This window comes from Ricinus communis, chromosome 3 (genome assembly GCF_019578655.1).
Source record: "Ricinus communis isolate WT05 ecotype wild-type chromosome 3, ASM1957865v1, whole genome shotgun sequence".
Lineage (NCBI taxonomy): Eukaryota > Viridiplantae > Streptophyta > Magnoliopsida > Malpighiales > Euphorbiaceae > Ricinus > Ricinus communis.
The window spans coordinates 20,438,042-20,461,351 of record NC_063258.1 but is presented as its reverse complement, the minus strand read 5'-3'; the positions used below and the strand labels follow the sequence as shown (position 1 = coordinate 20,461,351).

Below are 23,310 nucleotides of genomic sequence, written 5' to 3'. Positions count from 1 at the left end.
GGTTAAAGAATGATGGTTGCTATCTATGTAGCTACAATCTAAGGCAGTGTACCTATCGATGCAGTCTAGCACTAATGGCGAGTATCATGGTCGTATTCCTCAGGAAAGTGAAAGCCTAGAGTTACTCCTTTGTTCTTTATTATATTAACCTAAAATGAATGATGAATAATTTCTAAACTAACTAATAGCTACAAGCTAAGTTCTAAGAGAGATGCAGGAGTAAATGGATAAATGAAACAACCAATACAAGAAAGCAAACCCAAAGGGAACCTAAACTAGTTGACAATCAAACAAAAGATAAGGATTGATGAGTCTAATTATGCTACTCGTGGACGAATTCTTAACTGAATTCGGTTTCTCTCTCGAGATAACCAAATTCCTAAACCTAATAACCTAAAGTTGGAATCTCTTCCTAACGATTGATTCTTAAATTAGAATTAAGCTTTAATCTGCCTCTATTAAGCTTTGTTAATTCTTAATCCGGCTAGTTAATTATCCTTATTTCTAAGTGATTATTAACCAGTTCTTGCTATTCAAAATTCCAATTGCCAAATGGACTTCTCAATCACATGAAGCAATCTAAACACCACAATTCACAACGTCTCATGAATAATGCATATCTTATTAATACTGAAAGCAAGAAGAATACAAAACTAACTCAAACAATCCACCAATATAATATTAAGCCAACATAGTAAAGAAATCCTAATGGATTTAATCAATCTAGCTAAACATGTTCATGTTTAAAACAATCTAGGAAATCAATTACAATGGAAGAATAATGAAAATAAAACATGTACACCCTTTACTCTCGATTTGGATGAACAGCTCCAAATCTGGATCTCCACTATGATTAATCTCCTAAATTGCCTCTTGAATTGCTCCACTACTGTTTTGTACTCTGAACCTTGCGATCCCGGGGTTCTTCTTCTCTGCAATTCTCTCCTGCACTCAACACTGTGGAAAAATCGAACCAGCCGCTAGGCTCTATGTCACTCCTTCCTCTTCTTTCTAACCCTAAAAAATCCATTTTCCTTATATATTTATTTCAGCACGACCGTGCTGAAACTATGGATCTCACCAAGTAGGTTTCTACCACGGTCGTGTTACCGCCCATGTTGGCCACCACGGGCCGTGCTGGAGGCCGTGGTGGCTACGGAAACCGTGCCCAAAGTGTCAATTTCAAGGATCAAAAGCCAATGGTTGGTCACGGCCAGAGTCCAGGCCGTGGTGATCAGCATGGCCTTGACCTAGGCCATGCTCAATGTATGCACTGCAGGCTCTTATCCGATCTTGATGAATTCTCGTCCGTTTCTGCACGTATTGATTTATAATTGCTTAAACACCGATGATGGTCCTATAAATGTTCCTGAAATGCAAAAGAACACAAAACACGGGTGATCTGGGAATAAAAGTACAATAATTACTAAGAACATACGGAATAATATACAAGCAAATATGTGTAAAACTATGCACATCAAATTACCCCACACTTAAGCTATTGCTTGTCCTCAAGCAATTAACAACTCACCTCATAAAACTATAGTTAGTAATTCCTTACAGTTTATGCCCTTAGTCCACAACAGATAGTATTCGACACATCTCAAAGGATACTCAATCATAAATCAAATTGCAAATCATTAACAGAAAATGGAAATAATATTAATGCATGAATAACTTAAATGACAACTCAATACAAACATCACGAACCAGTGCCTCATCGGGATCACTCAAGTCACTCACAGTGTATATAAGGTGAAAAACAAATCCCTCAAAGCAAATGCACAAAACCCGCTCACCATAGGCTTGCTCAGAAATGATATCTTCACTATTGTGAATAAGTAAATACCAAAATCAAAGGGTCTTTACCGAGGTTGTAATGGAGCTAAGGTAAAAGTACGAAGATTTGGACAAAAGTATGAAAATGCTAGAATGCATGCAATAAACAATAGTATATGCTCAAAGGATTAAATGCCTAAGATCGCAAAAAGAATCATTTACTAAAATCCCTAATTCATAGAATATCGCTCGCAAATGCTCTACATCTGATAAAGAGATAAATAATTAAAGAATTTTATTTATTTTCTTTTTCTCTTTTGTTGTTCTTTTTTTCATCATTTTTTTAATAATAAACTAGCAGCTTATAAGAACTGCTGCATATATAAAGAATAAAAATACAGTTTGGATTGGAGGGAGCATTTAAAATATCAAAAAGATTTAGTGAATTTACCAACATAGCAACTGGCATTTTAATCCCACATAAAGGTGACCAAATCACAAAAAGAAATTCCAGCATAAGTGTAAAGGAAAGAGAAATGTAAGAATGGTATAATTGAAGTGTATAGGTGTAAATTATGAAGAAAGGGTTAAGGCTCGAAACTGGCTAACTAATGGAAATATAAAGGGTAGGCTTTTGGCAAATGTGGAGAATCCTAAATCGCCCAAATCATCTCATGGTATTCACAATATTCATGTAACTTCAACACGCATTACAAAGCAAGTTCTAGAAGCAAAGTCAAGTACAATGCACACTCAAAAAAGATATAAAGAGCATAAGTATAATGAATGCTCAACAGGCTCAAAATCTTACTTTGAGGTGTGGTATTAGGTGCAATTGGTTCGCAACATCATTAATTGAATCATTACTTAAGAAACACATGCATATGATATTATTAATGTTCTAAGTTAAATTTTGACAATTCGAAAAACAATTAAATACCACCGGTTTAACCCGGTAGGGCTGATGTGTAAAACACCATTAATTGTTTTCCAAGGACAATGAACAATAAAGAAAAGTAACTATAATTCTATAAATCAAGTCATCAATTAGCTAAAAAATAGTATACTCAAGTGCACAAAAACACAGTGTTCTAACATCCCTTAAAAATACACAACACCTAGTGATAGCAATTTCAAATATATCTAAAAACCATATGAGAGAGTAGGATTATAAGGTTTACCCACAACCACCCCACACTTGAAGAACACACTGTCCTCAGTGTAAAATGTTATGGATACCCCACATGGAATGCTCAACTAAAAGAACAAAGGCAATACAATCCAAGTGCATGACATATATGAAAAATAAGGTAAATAATTGCAGAAAAATAAAAAGATCTAGGGGACTGCCCTGATCATCCATCGAGGCTGATGTTATGAAAATTCAGTGCCTCCTCGGTAGAATCTAAAAATAATAAAATAAAGAAATAATCGAACTGAAAATAATGATTAAATAAAATATGAAAAATTAAAACCAATAAAATATTTTAAAACAAAAGGGTAGAATATTAAAAATGAAAAATAGAATTTGGGGTGCCTCCCAAAAGCGCTTCTTTTTGATGTGATGAGTCTTCTTAGCTAGACTCATGGTGAAAAGCAAATGGGTGTGATCGACGACCATCCATCCTTCTTCTAAGCAAATGGTTTCAAGTATCCGCTTAGAGGACTAATCGTCAAATTCCTCTTCCCGATGGTCAAGCAAGATGCCAGTATGATGGGCAAAACTCGCTCCTCATATATTTGCACGTAGTCATGATGCTCTAGGGGCTCTTCCAATTTGAAAGCTGGAGTTTCACCAATTGGAAGGATCGACGATTAGGCAATTTCTTTAGGAATGTCGATGGTTTTCTCCAGTCCTTGACTTGGTTCATTTGCTAGAAGAAACTCGAGCTCCTCCAAGACTTCTTCATTGGATAACTCGTGCTCATCTTCCATCATTGAAGGGACTTGTGGAAAATCCACCAAAAATTCTTCTAACTGCAACTCAACATCATCAACTGTACGTTCCTGTTGGTAATCTTTCAAAGGGATCATGTTCACCTCTTCCTTTTCTAGTTCCATCTCCATGTTCAAAAAATCGTCCTGCACAGAAGCATCCTCGTCAAACATAGTAGATAAACCAGAAAAATTCTCACCTGAACACAGAGTGATGGCGCTCAAATGTACCTCGGATTTAGTAGCGTTTCATGGAGTTCCCCATTGTTCTGCCGCTAGTAACTTGAAGATCAAGCCTACTTGATGCTCTATGTTCTTAATTGAGGCTTGTTGACTTTCAAATACCCTCTCTGTTTGTTGGAGTCTATCATCAAGACTTACAATGAACCTCATCATCAGCTCCTCTGACACTAACTCTTCATCTTGAGTTGATGGTGCAAGATTAAATTTCTTGATGTAGTTCTTTGAAATCACAGTGGTTCTTGGCCATCTAAGTTCCATCCAAAGGGTGAATGAGTGTTCCACTCTTGATTGTAGGTGCTTCCATACGAGTCATTTGGCCAACTTCCCGTATAATTTACTTGTTCATGGTTATAAGAACAATGAGCAACATCACTATACAATGGACAATCATTACTCAGATGTAAACTACAACAAAATTCACAAAAAACTTGAGATCAAAGGATAGGAGTGGAGAGTTGATCGGTAGCCCTGCAAAACGATTCCACTCGAGCTTCTAAAGATGCACGGGTATCCCCATTTTTAGCACTCTCTTGCTTCCTGATTCCATTTTCCAACGCATCATACAAAGAGTTTGAGTTTAGCATTGAACCTCCTTATCATTCACTACCTGAATTATAAACTTAAACTAAATAAATATGTATAAAAATAAATAAATACATAAATTAAAACCATAAAATAGTAAAAAAATGGCTAAATTAACAAATAGTAAATTTCACTCTAGTTTTCAAATAGTTCCCTGGCAACGGCGCCAAAAACTTGATGGTTGCTATCTATGGAGCTACAGTCTAAGGCAGTGTACCTATCGATGCATTCTAGCACTAATGGCGAGTATCAAGGTCGTATTCCTCGGGAAAGTGAAAGCCCAGAGTTACTCCTTTATTCTTTGTTATATTAACCTAAAATGAATGATGAATAATTTCTAAACTAACTAATAGCTACAAGCTAAGTTCTAAGGGAGATGCAGGAGTAAATGGATAAATGAAACAACCAAGACAAGAAAGCAAACCCAAAGGGAACCTAAACTAGTTGGCAATCAAATAAAAGATAAGGATTGATGAGTCTAATTATGCTACCCGTGGACGAATTCTTAACCGAATTTGGTTTCTCTCTCGAGATAACCGAATTCCTAAACCTAATAATCTAAAGTTAGAATCTCTTCCTAACGATTGATTCTTAAATTAGCATTAAACTTTAATCCGTCTCTATTAAGCTTTGTTAATTCCTAATCCGGCTAGTTAATTATCCTTATCTCTAAGCGATTATTAACCAGTTCTTGCTATTCAAAATTCCAATTGCCAAATTGACTTCTCAATCACACAAAGCAGTCTAAACACACAATTCACAACGTCTCATGAATGATGCATTATCTTATTAATACTGAAAGCAAGAAGAATACAAAACTAACCCAAACAATCCAACAATATAATACTAAGCCAACATAGTAAAGAAATCCCAATGGATTTAATCAATCTAGCTAATCATGTTCATTATCAAAATACACAAGAATTCAATTACAATAATGAGTAAAGGTAGAGAAAACCCGATTACACCCTTGGATGAGAGTAAACAGCCCCAATTCCTCTTGCTCAATCTTGAAGATTCTTGTTCCTCTTGCTCGATTTGAAAACCAATCAACGAACCTCACCCAATCTTCAATTTTTGAAGGGAATCCGATTGAAACCTTGATCCAAGTCTCATTTTCCCTTGGTTTCAGCTCAGAAAACTCTTTGGGAGATAAAAGTTAGGGTTTGGGACGTTCTCCCCCGCTCTCCTTTCTTTTTTTCCTCTCTTCTTTCTTTTAACTAATTTCCCTTGTCACCGCCAACACGGCCGTGTTGGTGGCCGTGTTTCCAACACGGGCTAGTGTTAATGCCCGTGTTACTCTCTGTGGTCGTGCTCCCTAAAACTTCTGTTTCTTTGATGTTTGAAGCACCAACACGGCCATGTTGGTGCACGTGTTGGGAACACGGCCAGTGTTGAAACCAACACGGCCATGTTCAGATTAGGGATGCGCAAACTCGACTTGTTTCGGCAACTTTGACGTCCAATTCTTCCCTTTATCACTCTTTGACTTCTTTTGGACCTAAAGCACACAAACAAATACATAGGGTGAGTGTTGGGACCAATTCACATCCAAATATACATAAATTCTGCCTTAAAATCCCTATTTAGATGTGTGTACGCACATCAACTCTTGAATTGCTCCATTACTGTTTTATACTCGGAACCTTGTGATTCCGGGGTTTTTCTTCTCTACAAGTCTCTCCCGCACTCAATACTATGCAAAAACCGAACCAGCCGCCAGGCTCTATGTCACTCCTTCCTCTTCTTTCTAACCCTAAAAAATTCATTTTCCTTATATATTTATTTCAGCACGGCTGTGATCAAGGCCGTGCTGGTCAGCACAGCCGGAGTTCACGCCGTGCCGAAACTGTGGATCTTACCAAGTAGGTTTCCATCACGGCCGTGTTGCCACCCGTGCTGGCCACCACAGGCCGTGCTGGAGGCCGTGGTGGCTACGAAAACCGTGCCCAAAGTGCCAATTTCAAGGATCAAAAGCCAATGGTTGGTCATGGCCAGAGTCCAGGCCGTGGTGATCAGCACGGCCTTGACCTAGGCCGTACTCAATGTATGCACTGTGGGCTCTTATTCGATCTTGATGAATTCTCGTCTGTTTCCGCACGTATTGATATATAATTGCTTAAACACCAATGATGGTCCTATAAATGTTCCTGAAATGCAAAAGAACACAAAACACGGGTGATCCGGGAATAAAAGCACAATAATTGCTAAGAACATACGCAATAATATGCAAGCAAATATGTGTAAAACTATGCACATCAGAGAATGCCACAAACTAAAAGATAGTTTGATAAGTTCAAAGTTCATGCAAGAACTTAAGCAAAAACACTCATAAAGAGCAAATAAAGATTATCATTCATCAATTGAATTTTATAAATGAATTTGGCTTTGATATTTATAGCCATAACAAGACAAGGAAACCTAAATGGATGTCTTTTGAGCTGTCCCATGTTTTTCCCTTTAATTCCCCTTAAAACTCATTAAACGTGGTTGTTTTTACATTGATATCACTCATTTTGTAACTCCCAAAAGACGACTAATTATGTGCATCTATTTTGTAACTCCAAATTATGACTAATCATGTGCATCCATTTTGTAACTCTAAATGACAACTAATCACACCATAACTTTAGAAAATCTAATAAAAAATGAAAATAAAAAGGCTTCAAATGAATTTTATTGGACCTATGAGTTCAGCCCAAACTTATTGCACTAAATTGATGATTTTGGTTCCTTTTTGCAATCCTAAACCTTGGGCTAAGCCTTGTTGTGTTTGAACACTCCAGTGTCTTTAATTAAGCCCAACAAAACTTCTTGCATCCTTTTGGACTTGGATCTTGTCATTGGACCTCCTTGAAAGCTTAAAGGATCATTTGTAATTCTTGTCTTTATTGCATCAAACAACTTCATTGATTTTGTTAGGGTTAGATATCATAATACGCTGTAGTAGTTCTAGGATCACCCTTACCCGAAAATACGACCTTGCTACTCACTATTAGTGCTAGTTTGCATCGATAGGTTCACTACCTTAGATTGTAGGTACACAAATAGCTTATCAAGTTTTTGGCGTCATTGCCGAGGAACTCTTTTGTATGAACTAGAGTGAATTTGTGTTTGTGTTAATCTAGCCATTATTATTTTCTGTCTTTTCATTTTTTTATTATTCTTTATTATTTTATTCATCCTTGTGTTCTTTGGTTGCTGCCTTTTTATTTCAGATAGTTTATGACCAGGAGCTCTAATCCTACTCCTATAGACCCGCTTGCTGAACTAGAGCGATCCATCCATTTGTTGAGGAAGCGTATGCAAGAAGAAGAGGAGGCACTGATAGAGTTTGAAGCCCTTGTGAATAGATCAGTAGGGATGGGAGACAACAATCAGGCTGCGGATGAAGCCAGGACAATATACGAGTCTACTAGACCTTCTCTTGAGAGGACACAGACGAGTATATTGCGACCACATGTGGCGGCCAACAACTTCAAAATAAAGCCAAACGTGATACAGATGGCCCAAAATAGTGTTCAATTTGGGGGACTGCCGAGCAAGGACCTAAATGCTCACATCGCCAACTTCTTGGAGATCTGCGACACCTTCAAGATAAATGGAACAACTGATGATGCCATTCGGTTGAGGCTGTTTCCTTTTTCTCTAAGGGGCCGAGCGAAAAGATGGTTGTAGTCGCTTCCAGCCAACACTATTACGACATGGAGATCGTTGGCTGAAAAATATTTATATAAGTACTTTCCTCCTGCTAAAACTACTAAATTGAGAAATCATATATCTTCTTTTATGCAGTTCGATGACGAGAGCATGTACGATGCTTGGGAGAGGTATAAAGATTTGCTCTGGTGTTGCCCGCACCACGGACTACTAGTATAGATGTAGGTCCAGACCTTCTACAGCGGTTTGAACCTTGCTGCTAGGCTGATGGTAGACGTTGCAGCAGGTGGGGCCCTGAATAGATGCCGGAGCAGGCGCAAAATCTGATAGAGGAGATGGCCGTGAATAACTACCAGTGACAATCCTCTAGGAATCAGACAGTTAAGCAGGGAGTAGTCAACCAGCTAGACCCCACAGCAACCTTAGCAGCTCAAGTAGAGCTTCTAACTAAGAAGTTAGACCAGCTTCAGATGCTGGTTCATGCAGCCCAGATAAGCTGCGAGTTTTATGGTGGCCTGCACTACGGTGAAAACTGTAATGTGGGAGGTATGTTTGCTTCAACTTCTAATTCTTCGTCTTCTATTGTTTCTGCTGACCTTGAACAGGTAGACTACATGGGTAATGCACCTAGATAGTAGAACAACCCATACATCAATACATACAACCCCGGTTGTCATAATCATCCAAACTTCGATTGAAGAAACAACAACGCCTAGGGTCCACGGGCTTTGGAAGCGCATCGGCCACCACGATGTGACAAGTTGGACCATCACAGCTTCCTCCACTAGCCGAGAAGAATCTAACTTGGAGGAGCTGATGATGAAGTTTGTCACATCAACTGAGACGAGGTTTCAGCAGACTGACAATGCTCTTAGAAATCAGCAGGCATCCATTCAGAACTTGGAGAGTCAGATTGGGCAGATTTCTAAGATGCTGTCTAAAAGGCAACAAGGATCGCTCCCCAGCACTACATAGTCAAGCCCAATGGAGCATTGTAAGGCTATCACCTTGCGATCAGGTAAACAATTATCTAGCTCTTTATCATTAGTAGATGATGATGGCATTTCCATGCAGGATAAGCCAGCTAGGAAGGAGCTAGAGCCTAAGGCGATAGAAGCAGAGAAGGTGGAAGACAGGCAGAAGAGCCCTGTGAGAGAGTAACAACCACCAGTCCCTACCCTGCTCAACTTAAGTAGGAGAAGGTTGATAAGCAGTTTGGTAAGTTTCTTGACTTGTTTAAACAACTGCGTATTAATCTACTTTAAAGGAAATTTTGAGTAACAAAAGGATACTAGAGGATTTGGGACTACTGACTTTGAATGAGGAGTATTCAGCTATCCTTCAAAATAAGCTGCCACTCAAAAGGAGAGATCTAGGGAGTTTTACTGTTCCTTAGATTATTGGCGATTTACCTATTAGTGGTGCATTCTCGCTAGTTTGTTAGTGACTGAGCCTAGCTGTTTTACTGACCCTTTTCTTTCTTTTGACAGGTCAGAAGTGCAGAAAGTAAAGTCTTCTTTCGAGGACCCTCCAGCCTTAGAATTGAATGAGTTACCTAAGCACTTGAGCTGTGGATTATTGGATGAGGAAGAAAAGTTGCCTATGATTATTGTAGCAAATTTGACACCTGAAGAGCGAGCAAAGACTTTAGACTCGCTCAAGAGGTATAAGAAGGCCTTTGCCTACAAGATTGCTGATATTCCCAGGATCAACCCTAGTTTCTATTCTCACAAGATTCTTACGGAGGGTAGTTATAGACCAGTAGTTCAGCCACAGAGGCGGCTTAACCCGAACATGAAAGAAGTAGTTAAAAAGGAGGTAATTAAGCTCCTTGATGCAAGTTTGATTTATCCTATTTTTGACAGTTCTTGGGTGAGCCCTGTGCAGGTTGTGCCGAAGAAAGGAGGCATGATAGTAATTCGTAATGAGAAGGATGAGCTGATACCACATGGAGGATTACGAGATTTCGAATTTGCATTGATTACAGGAGGCTTAATGATGCAACTCGGAAGGATCACTTCCCTCTTCCTTTCATTGATCATATGTTAGAAAGATTGGTAGGACATATGTTTTATTGTTTCCTTGATGGTTTTTCACCTGCCCCTACGAGACATTTGCTTATAGATGAATGCCTTTTGGTCTATGCAATGGGCCAGCTATGTTTCAGTGGTGTATGATGGCCATTTTTGATGATATGATTGACGAGTTAATGGAGGTATTTATGGATGACTTTTCTATTTTTAGTAATTCATTTTCTCACTGTTTAGCAAATTTAGAACGCATGTTAGCTAGGTGCATTAAGGCTAACTTGGTACTGAATTGGGAAAAGTGTCATTTTATGGTGAGAGAGGGAATTGTTCTAGGCCATAAGATTTCACATGCAGGGATGGAGGTTGATAGAGCTAAAATAGAAACAATATCTAAGCTGCCACCCCCTAGTTCTGTTAGGGCTGTTAGGAGTTTCTTAGGCCATGCTGGGTTCTATAGAAGGTTTATTAGAAGTTTCTCTTAGATTGCTAGGCCTCTTACTCAATTACTAGTTAAGGATGCACCTTTCATTTTTTATGATGCATGTTTATCTTCTTTTGAGCTATTGAAGAAACTATTGACCATAGACCCTATCATGGCTTCGCTTGATTAGGTACTACCCTTTGAACTAATGTGCGATGCTAGTGACTATGTAGTTGGAGCTGTACTTGGACAGAGGTTTGATAAAGAGTTCCAACCTATTCACTATGCTAGCAAGACTTTGACAGGAGCCCAGGAGCATTACACTACTACAGAGGAGGAGTTGTTGGCTATTATTTATGCCTTCGATAAATTCAGATCATACCTCGTCTTATTAAAGACCATCGTCTTCACTGACCATTCAGCTTTGAGGTATTTGTTTAATAAGCATGATGCTAAGCGAGATTGATAAGATGGATTTTATTGTTGCAAGAGTTTGACATTGAGATCAGGGATAAGAAGGGCGCATCCATACTGGAGAATCCGAGCTTGGAAGCACTTAATGAGAGCACGATAGATGATCAATTTCCAAAGAAGCACTTATATTCATTGAAGGTATATTATGATTCTCCTTGGTTTTCTGATTATGTTAACTACCTTGTGTCTAGGATCTTACCAAAGGATATGACTTATCAGCAAAAGAAGAAATTCTTTGCTGATTTGAAATACTACTTTTAGGAAGATCCCTTCCTATATCTAGTATGTGCAGACCATGTCATTCGCCTCCAGATTTTGAAGCACTGTCATGAGGGACCCAGAGGAGGCCATCAAGTGGCCAACCATACTACTAGGAAGGTGTTGGATGCAAGCTTTTATTGGCCAACTATCTTCCAAGACACTAGGACATTTATTCAGGTTTGCGATGCTTGTCAGCGCTCAGGCAACATCTCTACCCACGATGAAATGCCCCAAACTAGTATGCATGTTGTTGAGATATTTGATGTTTGGGGTATTGACTTCATAGGACCCTTCCATTCTTCAAATGGCAATAAGTATATCCTTGTGGCTGTTGAGTATTTCTCCAAGTGGCCTGAGGCACAGGTCTTACCTACTGATGATGCCAGAGTTGTTTGCAGGTTCCTTAAGAGGTTATTTGCTAGGTTTGGCATACCTAGAGCATTAATTAGTTATAGGGGAACACATTTCTGCAATGCTCAATTGGAAAAGGCACTCAGGCGCTACGGTGTAACGCATTGGTTCTCTACTCCCTATCACCCACAGACCAGTGGGCAAGTTGAGGTTACTAATAAGGGTTTAAAATGCATCTTAAAGAGAATTGTAGGTGTAAGTAGGAAGGATTAGGCTTCAAAACTGGATGATGCATTATGGGCATCTAGAACTGCATATAGGATTTCTATAGGTTTTACGCCCTATAGGCTTGTGTATGGGAAGTCTTGTCATTTACTTGTTGAATTACAACATAGGGCTCTTTGGGCCCTTAAAACTTGTAATTTTGATGTTAATTCTGCAGGTAAGGAGAGACAGTGGTAGTTGAGTGAATTGGAGGAGTGGTGTCAACAAGCATATGAAAACTCTTATTTTGTCTTCAAAACACTTGAGGTAAAAACCTAATGCGTTGAATTAAACCATGCAAAGAAAGGGAGAGAAGAATAGAGTAAAACTAGAAAGTGATTAAGGATGATGGGGCGGTTAAGAAGATTTAATTACTATCCAAGGTTTTAAAAGCCTTAAAACAAATAAGACTAACAATAATCTTAATTAATTTGAAAAGGAGTTTTAAATGACTCACATAGGATTTCTAAATCCATGTTATCAAAACTTGCAACTACGAAGAAATAAAATTAACAAAAAAACTAAATACAAATAAACTTATAATTAAATTAGCAAAAAAATATTGAAGTAATTGAAAAAATTAAAGTAAATGTAAGATATAATTAGACAATTATTGTAATATTAAAAGATAGCAATATTAAATATATTTATAGTATTAATTTATATAATACTAATAATCAATTAATTAATATTTCTCAATAATGTTATGTTATTACATTAATGAAATAATTTTAAAACCAATAAAATCTTTAAAATATTTAATTTATTGTTATTATTATTAAAAATATTATAAATAAGAGGTATTTACTATATATATTCCATTAGAATTTCAATTGAACATCACTAACTAAATTTGATTTTATACTATTTGCGCTCTGACTTGAGTTGTAATATACAAATTGCTCCTTATAGTTTATTAATTATAATAGAACCACATTTTCTAATTTCTGCAAAATATAATTTTAATATATCTAAAAATAGTTAACTAGTGTTCTTTGATTACTCTAATTTCAAGAATAATTAAAATCCTATTAAAATTTAAATATTCTAAAAGTACTTATATTTATAAAAATTTATATAATCTAACTCTAAATCATTAAAATAAAATAAATATTATTTTTATTATTAATTTTATCATACTAGAATTATAACTCTAATAAGAAGTTTGAGAATGAAATTATATTTTTTTTATGAAATTAATTCTTTAATTGCACTGCCTTTCGAGACAGAAAGAGATTTTAGTGCAATAATTAAATAGAGAGGACAATTTGTACATTACATAAAAATTCAAGAAGAAAATAGTATAAACTCAAACCTAGTCAATAATTGTTCAACAAAAATTCTAAATAGCAATAATCTTTAGTAGAGAATCAGAAAATAAAAAAAATACTAAATATAATTTTTAAATGTTAAGAGTTAGACATTGTGATATAGAAAAAATACTGAGAATATATAATAATTAATATTAATTCTAATCCTAGAAAATAGTATTTCAATTACATTGTTAAAAATCATATTAACTATAAAATTAACTTTTTATTAAGAAAGTAATTCTAATTCTAAAAAGTAACGTTTAAATTTTTTTTTTAATTCTCATTACTTAATAAGTTACTTTCCTAATCCTAAAATATACCTCGCCAAATCCTAATAGAAAATATATCAGTACTTTTACTAGACTCATTAGAGAGAAATATTGGTTCCTTATTTAGTTCTAAGAGAGATACTTTAATATCTTAAGTTTTTCTTGACATGTGTGACTGACCAAATCAAAGTCTAATTTTATTTCCTAAAAATCTAAATGCCCTAATTTTATTTTAGCATTTGAGGTAAACATAAGCATAAGGCACATGAAGATTACATTGGTAAGATTGATACTTCAAGTCGAGCATTAGAGCTAATCACATGCAAAATCAAAATTGATTTTGTGCTTTAAACATGTGAGGTGAAAACCTAATAAGTGAAACTAAACCATGCAAAGAAAGGGGGGAAGGAGAATAGAGCAAAACTAGAAAGGGATTAAAGATGATAGGGATGCTTAAGGAAAATTAATTACAATCCTAGCTTTTAAAAGCCTTAAAACAAATAACACAAATAATAATCCTAATTAATTCTAAGAGGAGTTTTAAATGACTCACTTGGAATTCCTAAATCCATGTTATCAAAACCTGCAACTATAAAGTTAGCAAAAAGACTAAGCACGAATAAGCTTGTAATTAATAGTAAAGAAATATTAAAATAACTGAGAAAATTAAAGTTAATGTAAGATATTGTAGTTTCTAATCAGACAATGGTTGTAATATTAAAAGATAATAATATTAACTTTATTTATAGTATAATTTATATAATATCAAAAATAAATTAATAAATATTTTTCAATAATCTTATGTTATTATATTAATAAAAAAATTTTAAACCAATAAAATCTTTACAAATATTTAATTTATTATTATTATTATTATTATTATTATTATAAATAAGAGGTAGTTACTATATATTTTTGTGTTTTTCATATTATTTAACTATTTAACTCTTAACATTTAAAAATTATATTTTTCATCAATCTATTTTGTATCATATAATAAAATCTCCCTCCCTTAGAATTTCAATTAAACATCGCTAATTAAATTTAATTTTATACTATTTGTCCTTTGACTTTGGTGTAATATACAAATTGCCCTTTATAGTTTATTAATTATACTAGAACTTCATTTTTTAATTTCTGCAAAAATCAATTTTAATATATGTAAAAATAGTTAACTAGTGTTCTTTGATTACCATAATTTTAAAAATAATTCAATTCTAGTAAAATTTTTAAATATTTTAAAAGTACTTATATTTATGAAAATATTAAAAATATATATAATTTAGCTCTAAATTACTAAAATAAAATAAATATTATTCTTATTATTAATTTTTTCATACTAGAATTATAATTCTGCTAAGAAGTATGAGATCAAACTATGTTTTTTTATGGAATTAATTCTTAAATTGTATTGACTTTCGAGACAGAGATTTTAGTGCAATGACTAAATATAAAGGTAAATTTATACATTACACAAAAATTTAGAGAGAAAATAGTATAAGCTTAAACCTGATTCATAATTGTTCAACAAAAATTTTAACCAGCTAAAAAAATTTTAGTATAGAATACCTTAAATTTAGTCCTAAGGTAGATATTTTAATACCTTAAATTTTTCTTGACATGTGAGATTGACCAAATCAAAGTCTAATTTTATTTTCTAAAAATCTAAATGCCCTAATTTTATTTTAGCATTTGAGGTGAAAATAAACATAAGTCATGAAAAGACTACACTCGTAACCTTGACTTAAATTCAAGTTGAACATTGGAGCGATCACATGCAAAATTCTAAATTGATTTTATCCTTTAAACATGTGAGGTGAAAACCTAATAAGTGAAATTAAACCATGCAAAGAAAGGGGGAAAGGAGAATAGAGCAAAGATAAAAAGCTATTAAGGATGATAGGGGATGCTTAAGGGAAATTAATTACAATCCTCGCTTTTAAAAGCCTTAAAACAAATAACACGAATAATAATCTTAAATAATTCTAAAAGGAGTTTTAAATGACTCACTTAGGATTCTAAATCCATGTTATCAAAACCTGCAGCTATGAAAAAATAAAATTAGCAAAAAGACTAATTACAAAAACTTGCAATAAAAATAACAAATAAAAATTAAATTAACTAAAAGTATTTAGGGTAATTACTATATACTCCTTATGTTTTTCCATATTTATCCCTTAATATCTAAAATTTATATTTTTTATCCTTTTGTTTTGTAATTTTATAATAAAAAACTCCTCTTGTCAAAATTCCGAAAAGACAATCGTTAACTAGGTTTGGTATTATGCTATTTGCCTTTTGATTTTTGGTAAAATATCTAAATTACCCCCTATATTTTATTTATTACACTAATGTCCCCTTGCATTTTGAAAGTCAATGCAATTAATGATAAACTAAATTGATAAAAATATATTTTAATCCTCAAACTTCTTGAATTTTACAAAGAAATTAGAATAAAAATTTCGAGTATAATAAATAACTTTAAGAGGCAATTTGTATATTACATCAAAGGTCAAGAGGCAATTTGTATTACATTAAAGATCAAGAGGCAATTTATATATTACATGAAAGATCGGAGCAAATAGTATAAAACTAAACCTAGGTAACACTGTTTAACGAAAATTCAGACGGAGCTAATTTTTAGTATACAATTACAAAATAGAATGATGAAGAAAATATAATTTTAAGATATTAGAGAGTAATTAGTATAATATAAAAAGTACAAGGGGCGAATAGTAATTACCCGAAAAATATTAAAGTTACTATAAAATATTAAGGTGAAATATTAAAGAAGATGTACTTTGATACCTCGTCTAATCCTAGCAAAAAATATACTAACCTTGGCTAGACTCGTTAGAGAGATATATTGGTAACTTATCTAGTTCCGAAGGAAATACTTTAATAACTTAAATTTTTTTTAACATGTGAAACTAATAAAATTACAGTCTAATTTTATTTAATAAATCTAAAAATCATTTTATTTAGCATTTAAGTTGAACATAAGCCTAAGGGATGGGAGGATTACAATAATAAACTTAACTTACTTCAAGTTGAGCATTGGAGCCTATCACATACAAAATGCTAAATTGATTTTAGTTATTTAAACATGTGAGGTGAAAATCTAATGCCGGAAATTAAACCATGTAAAGAGGAGGAAAAGAAGAATAAAGAAAAACAAGAAAGAGATTAAGGATGAGGGGGCACTTAAGGGGAATCAATTACAAGCCTGGCTTCTAAAAGCCTTTAATCAAGTAACACAAATAATAATTCTAATTAATTCTAAGAGGAGTTTTAAATGAATCACTTAGGATTCTTAAATCCATATTATCAAAACATGCAACTATGAAGAACTAAAGTTAGCAAAAAGACTGAACACAAATGAACTTGTAATTAAAATAGCAAAGAAATATTAAAGAAGAGGTAATTTGATACCTCGTCTAATCCTAGTAGAAGATACATTAGTACCTTGACTAGACTCATTAGAGAGATATATTGGTACCTTATCTCCTAGGGAAGATACTTTAATATCTTAAGTTTTTCTTAACATGTGAAACTTACCAAAGTAAAGTCTCATCTTATTTCATAAATCTAAAAGTCATTTTATTTAGCATTTGAGAACATAAGCATAAGGGATGGAAATACTACACTAATAAAAGTTGAGCATTGGAGCCTATCATATACAAAATGCTAAATTGATTTTAGTTGTTTAAACATGTGAAGTGAAAATTTAATGCGGAGAATTAAACCATATAAAAGGAGGAGAAGAAGAATAGAGGAAAACTAGAAAATGATTAAGGATGAGGGGGCGCTTAAGGAGAATTAATTACAACCCTGGCTTTTAAAAGCCTTAAATAAAATAACACAAATCATAATCCTAATTAATTCTAAGAGGTGTTTTAAATAAATCACTTAGGATTCCTAAATCCATATTATCAAAATGTGCAACTATGAGCAAATAAAGCTAGTAAAAATACTAAACACAAATGAACTTATAAATAAAATAGCAAAGATATATTAAAGAAGAGGTACTTTAATACCTGGTCTAATCCTAGCAGAAAATACATTAGTAACTTGACTAAACTCATTAGAGAGATATATTAGTATCTTATCTCTTAAGGGAGATACTTTAATACCTCAAAGTTTTTTTTTTAACATGTGAAACTGACCAAATTAATGTCTTATTTTATTTCATAAATCTAAAAGTCATTTTATTTAGCATTTGAGTTGAGCATAAGCATAAGGATATGAGGATTACGCTAATAAGCTTAATTTACTTCAAGTTTAGCATTGGAGCGTATCACAGAAAAAATGCTAAATTGATTTTAGTTGTTGAAACATGTGAGGTGAAAATCTAATGCGGGAAATTAAACTACATAAAGAAAAGAAAGAAAATAAGAATAGAGGAAAACTAGAGAGGGATTAGGATTGGAGGGGGGGGCCAGGCTTTTAAAAGCCTTAAATCAAATATCACAAATAATAATCTCAATTAATTCTAAAAGGAGTTTTAAATGAATCACTTAGGATTCCTAAATCCATACTATCAAAACCTGCAACTATGAGAAAATAAAGTTAGTAAAAAGATTAAACACAAAGAAACTTGTAATTAAAAAGAGCAAAGAAATATTAAAGAAGATGTACTTTAATATCTCATCTAATCCTAGCAAAAGATATATTGGTACCTTATCTAGCCCTAGGGGAGATACTTTAATACCTTAAGTTTTTCTTAACATGTGATACTAACCAAATTAATGTCTAATTTTATTTCATAAATCTAAAAGTCATTTTATTTAGTATTTGAGCTCAACATAAGCATAAGGGATAGCAGGATTACACTAATAAATTTAACTTGCTTCAAATTGAGCATTGGAGCCTACCACATACAAAATGCTAAATTGATTTTAGTTGTTTAAGCATGTGAGGTGAAAACCTAATGCGGGAAATTAAACCATGTAAAGAAAATGAGGAAAAAAGGAATAGAGCGTAACTAGAAAGAGATTAAGGATGAGGGGGCGCCTAAGAGGAATTAATTACAACCCTGGCTTTTAAAAGCCTTAAATCAAATAACACAAATAATAATCCTAATTAATTCTAAGAGGAGTTTTAAATGAATCACTTAGGATTCTTAAATCCATGTTATTAAAACCTGCAATTATGAAGAAAAAAAAAACTGAACACAAATGAACTTGTTATTAAAATAGCAAAGAAATATTAAAGAAGAGGTACTTTGATACCTCATCTAATCCTAGTAGAAGATACATTAGTACCTTGACCAGACTCATTATTTTATTACCTTAAGTTTTTCTTAACATATGAAACTGACCTTATTTCATAAATCTAAAGTCATTTTATTTAATATTTGAGCTGAACATAAGTATAAGGGATGGGAAGATTACATTCCCACTATTGTTTCATGATAATTAATTCAACCACCAGCCTAATATTCCTCAAAAAGCTCTATATATTCTTTTTATGCACAGTCTTTTTCCCTTACAAAAACGCATAATTGGAGAAGGTCCCCCGGAAGAAAAATTATTCCCAATAGTAATATGTAAAGCATTATTACAAAGTGAATTTGTTTTTATTCTTTTAATACTTTCAAAATTATTATATATATAAAGATATCATTTCTCCTTAGAAATATATAAATTTTTAGCCAAAACCATCCCATTTTTTTTCCTGCTTTCCCTCTTGTACAAGACCATATCATTTTTGTATGATAGCTGTATTTCATTACTATATGGTATGTTTTTGTGAGCATTATTATTAATGTTAACTTTTCTGTTTAAAGTATGTTCTTTTTTATTATTATTTAAGTATTTTATTATTATTTATAAGAATAATTACTATTTGCCCCATATATTTTTTTCATATCAGTTACATCTAATATTTAAAAATTATATTTTTTAATCTTTCAATTTTATAATTTTATACTAAGAATCACTTTCATCAAGATTTTTGTTAAACAATCATTAACTATATTTGATTTTATAGTATTTGCTCCTTCATTTTAAGTGTAATTCCTTCTATTTCATTTCAAGAAGTCTATATGGAATATAAGAAAAATATATTTCGTTATATGTTAACACTTTAAATTTCTGTAATGACATTACCCTCTTAAAATCATTATTAAATTCTTTTTATAACAAAGTATTGGCAAACATTACTATTATTTTAATACAATGGAAGATAATTATCTTTTTATTTTTATCTAAAATGGGTCAATAAGATTATTAAATACATTTTACCCATAATATTTAAGATGCAAAGCAAAGCAGAATTATCGAATACAAATAAAAAGTGAAATAATTTACCATTTTGGTACTTAGGCTCTTTTTCCCTTCTCTCAGTTGGATGCTTTCTTGAATGGATTTATTTAGACCTTCAATAACCAAAAAAGAGTGCAAAAATAGCTCGTCCCAGAAAAAGGAAATTAACATATATGATATAAATAAATAAACCACATGCAATCGATTTCTTGTTCTTCTTAATAAAGCGCCTAACAACACAAATCAATTTGCAGCTAGCTAACCTTCAGAATTAGCATTATTATACTGCAATTGACCTAGGCTAGAGAGCGGACAAGATAGCCAATGTATGCTAAAATGCCATGATGCATAGCATGTAATACAGAACACGACATAGCCAATATATGCTAAAATGCCAAAAGAATATTTTTTTTAAAAGTATTAGCAAACATTTTAATATAATATAAGATAATTATTTTATATTTTTATCTAAACTAGGTCAATTGGAATATTAAATATATTTTACCTATAATATTCAATGGGCAAAGAAAAGCAAAATTATCGAATACAAATAAAAAGCAGAGTAATTTACCATTGTGGCACTTGAGGCTCTTTTTCACTTCTCTCAATTGGACGCTTTTATGATTAGATTTATTTGCTGTAACCCAAAAGGAGTATTGATCAAAACTATAGAGTCGAACTGCAGGAAGATGAAAAAAGGAAAGTCAAACCAAGTGTACAGCCAATATGTGTACCTTCAGAAAATTCTGACTATTGATTAAAGCTACAAAGCATTTCCAACAACAACTATATCTTAGAGTAATGTAGAAGGTTAAACAGATTGCACAAAGGGTTATGCATAATAAAGAAGACAAAATTAAGCAAATGCATGCAATTTTACTTCCTGATTTCACTCATCCCAAGTAGATCATGAAACAAATTTTGGATTGAAACAAGAAACTATTAAAATATAGATTAAGATCAAGCCACAGGAACTTCATTTCCTTCTTTGGCACACAGTAATTTATAGAGTACAAGATTAGAACTTCAAAAATCACTGTTCACCTTATATCTCTCTTTCAGAAAATTATCACTATTCACCTTATATCTCTCTTTTAAAAAGTTATCACTATTCACCTTCTTTTAAGTCACGTATCATAAATATCAAGAAAAGCTAGCATTGAAAATAAGAAGCTATGTACGTTACAAGAACCAAATAAAATTAGGAGAAAGTTTGACCCTGGCCAAAAATGCCCAACCAGAAACAAAAACCTAATCATGCAAGGAAGAAAAGACAAAGAGAGTAAACTAGAACCAAATTGAATAATTAAACTTAATCCAGCTACAACTATCTAAACATCAGCAATATCATAATTAAGTAGGGAAACAAAAACCAAAAGCACAAAATATTGAAAGCCAATCACTAGAGCAATCACCCAAAATAATATATTGATGTCTATTAATAATGCAATAAAACTACAGTTTTGCGACAATGGAAGACATAAGTTCAGTAGGCAGTAGCATAAAGAGCTCAACCTTCCATAGCTCCAAATCAGTCAGGATTAAGAAAAAAAAAATCATATTTCAATGTAAAATAATACTTCCTCAAACATTCAAAGTGTTGAACCCTACAAATACATACAACTTAGCTTAGCTTAAATTATTGTACAGAAACACATAAGGTAGTAAAGAAACTCCCTCATCATAAGAACATAACCACAAGGCTACTTTCTCCGGATTGCTCACTGAGATTATTGGAATGCTAGAAGAACTCTTTGCAAGTCTAGATAAATGACTGCTGTTGTTTCCAAAAAAAGCAAGAAGAAATCACAAAACATATAATTACTGAGTCAAAAATATCAAAACCACAAACGAAACTAATAAAGCTAGCATCACTTATCTTTCTCCTAACAAATTGATCGAAAAAACAGGATAGCAACCAAAAAACTTAATGAAATTTAAACTTTTTGTTTTAAGCTAAAATTAGAAGTAAAATATTAGGCACCAATAAGAGTTCTTCCTGAATATATAACCATACGTCCCTAGGAAAACAATAGGTTGAAATATCAGTTAAACGTGCAAAGCCTGACATTCATTTCCATAAATCTCGAACCACATGTACATGACTAAACCACACGTATGTTATCAAGGTTCCTTCCTGTAAGTAGTACTTCGTAGTTGATTTTCATGTGACAGAAAAGAAAAGGTGAAACCAATGGTTTTTTAGGTTTTAAAACCAAAAGCAATATTTTTTGTTATCCTTGGGAAAGAAACTGAAATTATTTGTTTGATGGTCTACTGCATCCAAATATTTAACCTAGAATAACAGATATCAGCTATAACAGAGAAACAACATATACAATCCTATGGAGGCTAAAAACAGATAAAAGGTGCAACACTTCCACATTTACCTGCATATTTCCAATTAAATGGGCAATAAATATAGCAAATGCAGTTTCCAAACCCTGGCCGATGGAACTGAAAATATAAAAAGCAAAAAACATCCGTTAAAAGGTTATAATCAACCTTCACACAATACTTTTTACCACTACTCACAAATTCTACGCGAATGAAGTATATAAGTTTGGAACAGAGCTATTTTACATTGCAAAAGAAAAGTGATTATCAATTTATGAGTCATGAAGATAATCATATGTTTAGTCTTTGCATGAGTACGGGGGAGGGGGACCAAAAGCTTCAATTAATTTCCAAGCATTGATTCAAACAGCAAATAAAGATGATAAAGTTTCATCTGTCATCACTTGTAATGGAATTTAACTTTTTTGGTACTTTCATAAATTTGTACCTAAGATTCTGCAAGCCCTACCAAAACCAGTAGAAATACTTCTCAAGAAAGTCAGATGAGACAACCTTTTGTGTCACAGCATTTGCAAATATCCCATAATAAAAAATAGTAATGTTTTTTGGATCACAACACCTGAGTATTGTTTCCTCATAGTTTGCTTTCATCTTTGTTCAAAGTACCACAATCCAAGTAAGAGAGACTGCACTTTCATGTCTATAAGCATACTTGCAGTACGTCACCTGACGCTCAATTGACAATAGATACCATGAGGCTCCTAAGACCTACAAGATTAGAAGGCTAATCATTGCAAGACTGCTAAGAGTAGAATACTATTCAGACCCAAAAGCATTTTTATACAAAAGTAGACAAAATAGTAATGCTAAATCATCTAAAATAGAAGAATGATAGCCCGTCATGCTCCAACAAAAGAATTAAGAATACTGAAAAACTGAATTTAGGGAGAGTCTTCCCCTTAGTATTTTCACATAAAGTGGTTGTTGCTCTTAAAAGTCTTCCTCTACCCTTGAGCAAGACTTCTACCAATGCAGCATGCAATGGCCCAACTATTAACAAAATATTAGCATACAAAATTTGACTTGAGATTACATACATGATTAACCCACATGTAGAGTAGGAGGTTATAGCGTGACCCAATGATCTTCCGACTATTCCAGTGG

General features: G+C 33.2%; 1 long non-coding RNA gene and 1 other non-coding gene across 9 annotated transcripts; both read right to left on the bottom strand.

The window, feature by feature from the left end:
• Positions 1-821: 821 nt before the first annotated feature.
• Positions 822-23,291, bottom strand: LOC125369440. 8 transcript variants are annotated; one of them, XR_007215072.1, is made up of 6 exons: positions 23,244-23,291; positions 22,766-22,914; positions 22,239-22,305; positions 20,420-21,625; positions 19,894-19,961; positions 822-1,314 (listed from the first exon to the last, which is right to left on the bottom strand). It is a non-coding gene; the product is annotated as an uncharacterized LOC125369440 (long non-coding RNA). The 8 variants fall into 8 exon arrangements; XR_007215074.1 differs by lacking the exon at positions 822-1,314 and adding an exon at positions 1,336-1,369; XR_007215075.1 differs by lacking the exons at positions 822-1,314; positions 19,894-19,961 and adding exons at positions 14,151-14,165; positions 15,593-15,621.
• LOC112534952 lies at positions 8,302-8,408 on the bottom strand. The gene has a single exon (XR_003079164.2). It is a non-coding gene; the product is annotated as a small nucleolar RNA R71 (small nucleolar RNA).
• Positions 23,292-23,310: the final 19 nt, after the last annotated feature.